General features: G+C 41.8%; 1 protein-coding gene across 1 annotated transcript in view; it reads left to right on the top strand.

The window, feature by feature from the left end:
- The window catches only part of LOC108522075 (amine oxidase [flavin-containing] B), a gene marked incomplete at its 3' end in the record, with an annotated part of 107,879 nt that overhangs the window by 21,992 nt on the left and 78,824 nt on the right, over positions 1 to 7,063 (top strand). The gene's annotated exons all lie outside the window — the stretch shown is intronic.

A 7,063-nucleotide genomic window follows, 5' to 3' on the forward strand; every position in this document is an offset into this window, starting at 1 on the left:
TGGAAAATTAAAAACTATTGTTCAAAAATATGATTCATTTAATGGTAGGAAGGCATCTGTCAAATACAGTGGCCTTAATTTCAGAAAAGAGAGGTTAAAGTATTCTTTCTGATGATGATTAAGCAAAAGATACTGCTCAGATTGCTCCAGGTTTATGATAAAAATGTTATCGACAGAAAAAATTGCTTTATGTCTTCTCTGCTATGGTTGATGGACATTCATCCAATCCATGACACAAATTATCCATTTGTTTTGCTCTAGGTTAAAAGGAGAGTGGTTTTAGACTCAGTAATTTTGTGTGTGTGTGTGTGTGTGTGTGTGTGTGTGTGTGTGTGATGCATAGTTTGAAGGAATATTGAAAGCTAGATGGTTATACCAATATTGTAAGACTTGATCTATAGATAAATCATCTATATTGAATCCAAGGATGATGAGAGATGCTGTAAAAAGTCCCAAGTTGTCAATAATCATTTGTAGGCAGATAAATGTGCAGGAAAAGTAAAGGAATCATTAATTCCCAGGCCCAGCCTGCTCATCACCAGACAGCAGCAGCAAGTCCAATATATGCAAGTAATTCTACACATATAATCTTAGTATCAACTCTGTCTGGAAGGTATTGTCACCATTTTATACATTGGAATTAGGAGAAGAAATTACTTGCCCAAGATTCCACAGTGCCTCAGAGACAGAATGGTGTTAGAACCTAAGTCTTCCAATTTCAAACCAAATACTTTCTAAGATGTTGGACTCATTCATTAATTGAACAAATATTTGTTGGGTATTTGCCATGTAACAGGCACTGTGCTGAGTTCCTTATGTATGTTACCTCATTTTTTTCACAGTTACTTTACGAGATAGGAGTAAACATTTTTACTTTTTTACAGATCAGGAATTTGAGATTTAAAGAAGGAACAAGTTTTATCACTCAGTCCGTGGCAGACCCAGAATATGAAAGATGTCTAATTTTTGCACAGATGTTAAAATTTCTTTTTTGAAGTAGTATGAAGCCAATTTAACATAAGGAATTAATTAAAACAATTCGATTGGCAAGAGTTGGGACCTACCGCTCAGCATGATATCTCGATATTCTGACTAAAACACCTGGATTTGTTTTTGATTTGGGGCGACTGAGCAGATGTCCTAAAGTGAATGGGGAAAGTAGATCTCAGCCACAGGTCCCCCTGTAATAATTTGCCCAACCAGCAATAGATATTTTGTTTTTCTCTAAATCTTTGCACTACTGGTAATTTCTGTATGCCAGGTCTTCTTCTGATGCTTGACCCTGACAACTGCATTCAGGGAGTCTCATTGAGATCTAGAATGATTCTTTTTTTAAGTATAAATTATCTCGAAGGGATTGAATCTAATAAAGGTATAAGTAATTTCATCTGCGTTCCATTTGAGGCCTTGTCTTCACAAACATTGCCAGCTTGTTTTGGCTTTTGTTAAATCGTTTCATCAAACCACGAGCTGGGTTTTGGCCAGACATGGAAAGGTTTCAACCTATCTCCAATCTGTTGGTATGAAATAACAGGAAAAGCCTCTTTCCAAAAATAATTTGAGTGAAAAGTTAAAATTATGGAGCTCCCCAAAAGATTCTTGTGGATTTAGATGCAAACTCTGCCTCAGTCTGCCTTCTCCTAGCCAGCCATGGTATCCTCCTTCTTATTATGGGTGGTCCAATAAGGGGTAAAGTATTTACTGCTGTGGAAAATCCACACTAAGGAGTCCTAACACACCCTGGGGCCTGATTAGGGCAAATTCTCTAGAGGAGGTGACACTTGAACTGGCTTTGGGGATGAGGTGGAATTACATGAAATCTCAGCAGAATAAATGCCTGGAAACACTAAACAGTGCAGAGTGTGAAAAGAGTCACAATGGGGGGAAAGGAGTTCAGTGATGCCAGAGTGTAGGATGTGGAGCAGAAGGAAAAGAGGCTAGAGAGATTGGCAGAGGGCAGGTCTTGCTAGATATTGCAGGGTATCATGGGTAAGATGGGATATGGAACCTGAAAGACTGAAGCATGAAGCCCAGGATTTAGGTTTGAGCTCCTAGCCCAATGACTGGGTCCAAGTAATAAGACAGAAGGAAACCTGGGAAAATCAGTAGGATTTGATCATGTGTTGGTTCAGGTTTGTCAGTGACCCCTACTTTGTAAATATTCTTTACATACAGGAAGGAGGAGTTTCCTCAGTGGGTTGACAGAAAGCCCTGTTGGGGAACAGGAAGAGCCTCCATCTTTGGAGCCATGCAAGCAGCTGACTTGAATCTGTGAGGGCTCAGGAAAATGGTGTCTGTCCTTTGCTGAAGCCACATTCCTATTAATGGAATGAGGCCTAGATGGTAGCTTAGATCAGAGGTTCTAAATTGGTAGCCCATGGACCAAATCTCTCACAAGTTGGGGCTGGCTCGCCAGTGTTTTAAAATTTGATTTTAGTGTTTTATTCAGCTCTCCAAAGCCCTTGCTCTTGGCTATTGTTTTACACTTGCCCATCTCACACTTTACCTACTACTCTACTCAGCTCCCTAGGACTTTTGGGTTTCCAAGTCCTAACTTGGAATGAAAATGAAGACGAAATCTTGCCAGAACCTCAATATCTCTGACTCTGAGACAAGTCCAGGTAACGTAACTTCCAGAGGCTAGCACTTGGGAAGTGAGAGGTGGAAGTTGTTTTCAGAGCAGCAAGAAATGGGGAGGAAATTCTTTGCAGCCATATTGGCAGGGTCTTTCCTTTCTCAGGAAGGCAGAGGCCAGGGTGGGATGGACTGCAGGACTCCAGGAAAGTGCTTTTGGGATGTTAGCCTTGCTGCAAGATTTAATTTTATGTGGAGATGATCACAGAATAGGTAGTTTGTGGCCGAGCACGGTGGCTCACACCTGTCATCCCAGCACTTTGGGAGGTCGAGGTGGGCGGATCACCTGAGGTCAGGAGTTCAAGACCAGCCTGACAAACATGAAGAAACCCCGTCTCTACTAAAGATACAAAATTAGCTGGGCAAGGTGGCACATGCCTGTAATCCCAGCTACTCAGGAGGCTGAGACAGGAGAATGGCTTGAACCCAGGAGGTGGAGGTTGTGGTGAGCCGAGATCACGCCATTGCACTCCAGCCTGGGCAACAAGAGCAAAACTCCATCTCAAAAGAAAAAAATATATATATATGTATACACACACACACACACACACAGACACACACATACACACACACATATGAATAGGTAGTTTGTGTTGAGGGGCCAGAGGAGGCTTTCTAGTCGATGGTGTTTATGATGGGATGCTGGCAGTGTAGAAAGGCCCTGGATCCAATGCTTTTACCTTAAATGGAAAAAAAAAAAAATCTAAATTGTAGTTAAATGGAACAAGAGAAAATAATGTGAAAGTACAGTTGACCCTTGAACAATACAAGCTTGAACTGCATGGGTCCACTTATATGTGGATTTTCTCTGTCTCTGTCACCCTTGGTGCAGCAAGACCAGCTCCTCCTCTTCTTCCTCCTCCCCAGCCTATTCAACATGAAGACAACAATGATGAAACCCTGTTTGATGATCCACTTCCACTTAATGAATAGTAAATGTATTTTGTCTTCCCTATGATTTCCTTAGTAACATTTTCTTTTCTCTAGCTTACTTTACTGTAAGAATGCAGTATATAATATATATGTCATACAAAGTATGTGTTAATGGACTGTCTATGTTATCAGTAAGGCTAACAGTAGGCTATCAGTAATTGAGTTTTGGGAGAGCCAAAAGTTATACATGGATTTTGACTGTACAGGTGGTTGGTGTCCTAACCCTTGTGTTGTTCAAGTGTCAACTATAGATAAAAGCAGAAGGTAAAATCTACTATAATTGAATTTTAAAACACTAGGATTTCAGCAGGGTCTTTTATAAGAAGTAAAATAGTTGAGGGGCCAGGTGTGGTGGCTCCCGCCTGTAATCCCAGCACTTTGGGAGGCCAAGGCAGGCAGATCGCCAGAGGTCAGGAGTTTGAGATCAGCCTGACCAACATGGCAAAACACCATCTCTACTAAAATACAAAATTAGCTGGGCGTGGTGGCGTGTCCCTGTAATCTCCGCTACTCAGGAGGCTGAGGCAGGAGAATCGCTTGAACCCAGGAGACGGAGATTGCAGTGAGCTGAGAAGGTGTCACTGCATTCGAGCCTGGGAGACAGAGCAAGACTCCATCTCCAAAGGAAAAAAAGAAAAGTTCAACGCTGTTTAAAATATCGTGAAGAGTTTTGTTTTCCGTTTTGTTTTATATTTATTTTTTATTTTGTCTTTTCAAGGGCAAATTCCTGAATACTGGGTGGAGTTGCTGTTTCTCCATGGTGATGGAAGATATGTTTTGTCTCTTTAGATTTAGGCTGCTGCCAGAGACACCGGCTGTAGACTAAAGCAGGGAGAATTAGCTCCAAAGCACTGAGACAGAGGCCATCTGCTTGTGAAAGCAGCTTCTAAGAAAACACACCTGTTCCCCTACCCCTTCCTGCTGCTTCCCACAGGTCACTTGCCTTAATGGTGTCTGCCAAGAGAGCCATACCTTTGCCTATTTTCATTGCATTTGTTTATCTGTTTCAAATTCTGTATGCAAGGCCCATTCTAATTGAGTCAATAAAATAAAATTCTCTAGGATTCTAGTTGTTGTGTTATGACTTCCAATATTCCTTGTTTTGTTCTCTAACTACAGTTATGTATTGTAATACCTTTATGTTGTCTTCCTATTTTAGCAGGAAGGGTACCACTCAATCCCCAGTGACAGATGAAGAAGCAGTTGTAGCTTGTGCATTGCTGTTTCAATGATAACTTTAGCCCTGGATAATGCCCCTGGTTATATATGTTGCTCACAGCTTCAGTGCGCGCGCGCGCACACACACACACATTTATATGCTAGACACTGAGCATGAGTCTGTGCCCTCCTATGTGGGTCAGAGTCTATATACTGTTAGGGTGGTCCTGTACAGTTTTAATATGAGTCTTTCGGGTTAGGCTTTAAAAAAAGAAGAATCTGCTTGGCTTGTGATTATTGAAGTCAATGTTTTAATGCCAGAACTGATTCTTCTACTGCTTGTGACTTCTGTTTGAAAGTTGCTGTTAAGGTCTTAAGGAAAGGATTTTCCCACACACATGTTTCTGAATAACCTATTCTGGTCAAGTTCACAGTCTTGACCTGCCACCATCTTTCATCCTACCTGGTCTGGGTGCCCAGAGACCTAGAGCATCTGAGCTGGCAGGATGGAACTTCTTGTGCCTGGGCGTGTCAAAACTTTTCCTTGGCACTGAGAAAGACAATGAGGCTCTGAAGCCAGAAAATTTCTTGGTGAGTTGAATAGTTACGTAAATGTCATTGACAATCATTGAATTTTAAAGTAGAGTTTAATGAGAGATTTAAACATTGTACACTTTTAAATGCTATAGAATTTGTATGAAGCATAGGATTTGTATAACCTTGGCAATGCCTAATTTTTTGATGCGAAGTTCAGGAAGCTTTATTTCTCACTTAAGTTCTAGATTATTCACATCCCCTCATTATTATTTACTGCTCTGTGTTGAATGGAGAAAGACCTCTCCTTTATTGTGTTGCTTACAGCTCCAAAGCTGGAACTCAGATTTTTTTTTTTATTTAATTTTACTTTAAGTTCTGGGATACATGTGCAGAACATGCAGGTTTATTACATAGGTATATATGTGCCATGGTGGCTTGCTGCGCCTATCAACCCGTCATCTAAGTTTTAAGCCTTGCATGCATTAGGTATTTGTCCTGATGCTCTCCCTCCCCTTTCTGCCCACCCCCTGACAGGCCCTGGTGTGTGATGTTTCCCTCCCTGTGTCCATGTGTTCTCATTGTTCAACTCCCACTTACGAATGAGAACATGCGGTGTTTGTTTTTCTGTTCCTGTGTTAGTTTGCTGAGAATGATGGCTTCCAGCTTCATCCATGTCCCTGCAAAGGACATTAACTCATTCTTTTTTATGGCTGCATAGTATTCCATGGTGTATATGTGCCACATGTTCTTTATCCAGTCTATCACTGATGGACTTTTGGGTTAGAACTCAGATTATTAAGCTTTGTCACTATGAGGCTCACCCAACTGCTAACTTAACATCTGTTTGGGCTAATGCCCCATTCCCCAGTTCCAACAGGTCACTCAAAATAGTGCTTCTTCTAGGAACTCCCTCTCTGCTCTCTTACCCTCTCCTAACTTCTCAGCACTACTGACAACATAAGAAAAGCCAGTCTGGAGTGGCTACCCAGGGTTTTCATCACCATGTTATCCCCAAATAAATTTAATTAACAGTGAAGTTAGTAAAGTTAGTACGGAAGATAACATTTCCTGTGTATATTAGTTGCCTAGGGCTGCTGTGACAAACTTCTACACCCTGGGTGGCTTATGACAACAGAAATGTATTGTCATATGGTTCTGGAGGCTGGAAACCCAAGATCAAAGTGTTTGCAGAGTTGGTTCCTTCTGGAGGCTGCGAGGGAGAATCTGTGCCATACCTCTCCCTCAGTGTCTGGTGGTTTGCTGGCGATCTTTAGTGTTCCCTGGCTTAAAGAGGCATCACTCCATCTCTGCCTTCATCTTTGCATGGAGTTCTCTCTATGTGCATGTCTCTGTTTCCAAAGTTCCTCCTTTTACAAGGACACCAGTGAGATTGGTTTAGGGCCCACAGTACTGACCTCATTTTAACTTGATTACCTCTGTAAAGACTATCTCCATATAAGGTCTCATTCTGAGGTTCTAAGGGGTTGGAACTTCAACATATGAATTTTGAGGCGTACTCAATTCAATTCACAACACCATGCTACCCAAATGTACTCATCTGGCCATCCTCCAGCTCCTCAGAGGTGGCAGCAAACTTTCCCTTCCTCCTTGCTCTAACTGAGGACATTGCCCCCAGGCCCATCTTTTGGTGTACCTTTGCCTGGGTGATCCTGTCAGACTGCATGGCCAGGAAAAAAAGGAAACTTTCCCTGTCCTTTTCCTTCTCTTCCCCCTTCCTTCCTTCCTTCCTTCCTTCCTTCCTTCCTTCCTTCCTTCCTTCCTTCCTTCCTTCCTTCCTTCC

The sequence above is a fragment of the Rhinopithecus bieti genome, unplaced genomic scaffold, assembly GCF_001698545.2.
Source record: "Rhinopithecus bieti isolate Rb0 unplaced genomic scaffold, ASM169854v2 scaffold_64046, whole genome shotgun sequence".
Classification (NCBI taxonomy): Eukaryota; Metazoa; Chordata; class Mammalia; order Primates; family Cercopithecidae; genus Rhinopithecus; species Rhinopithecus bieti.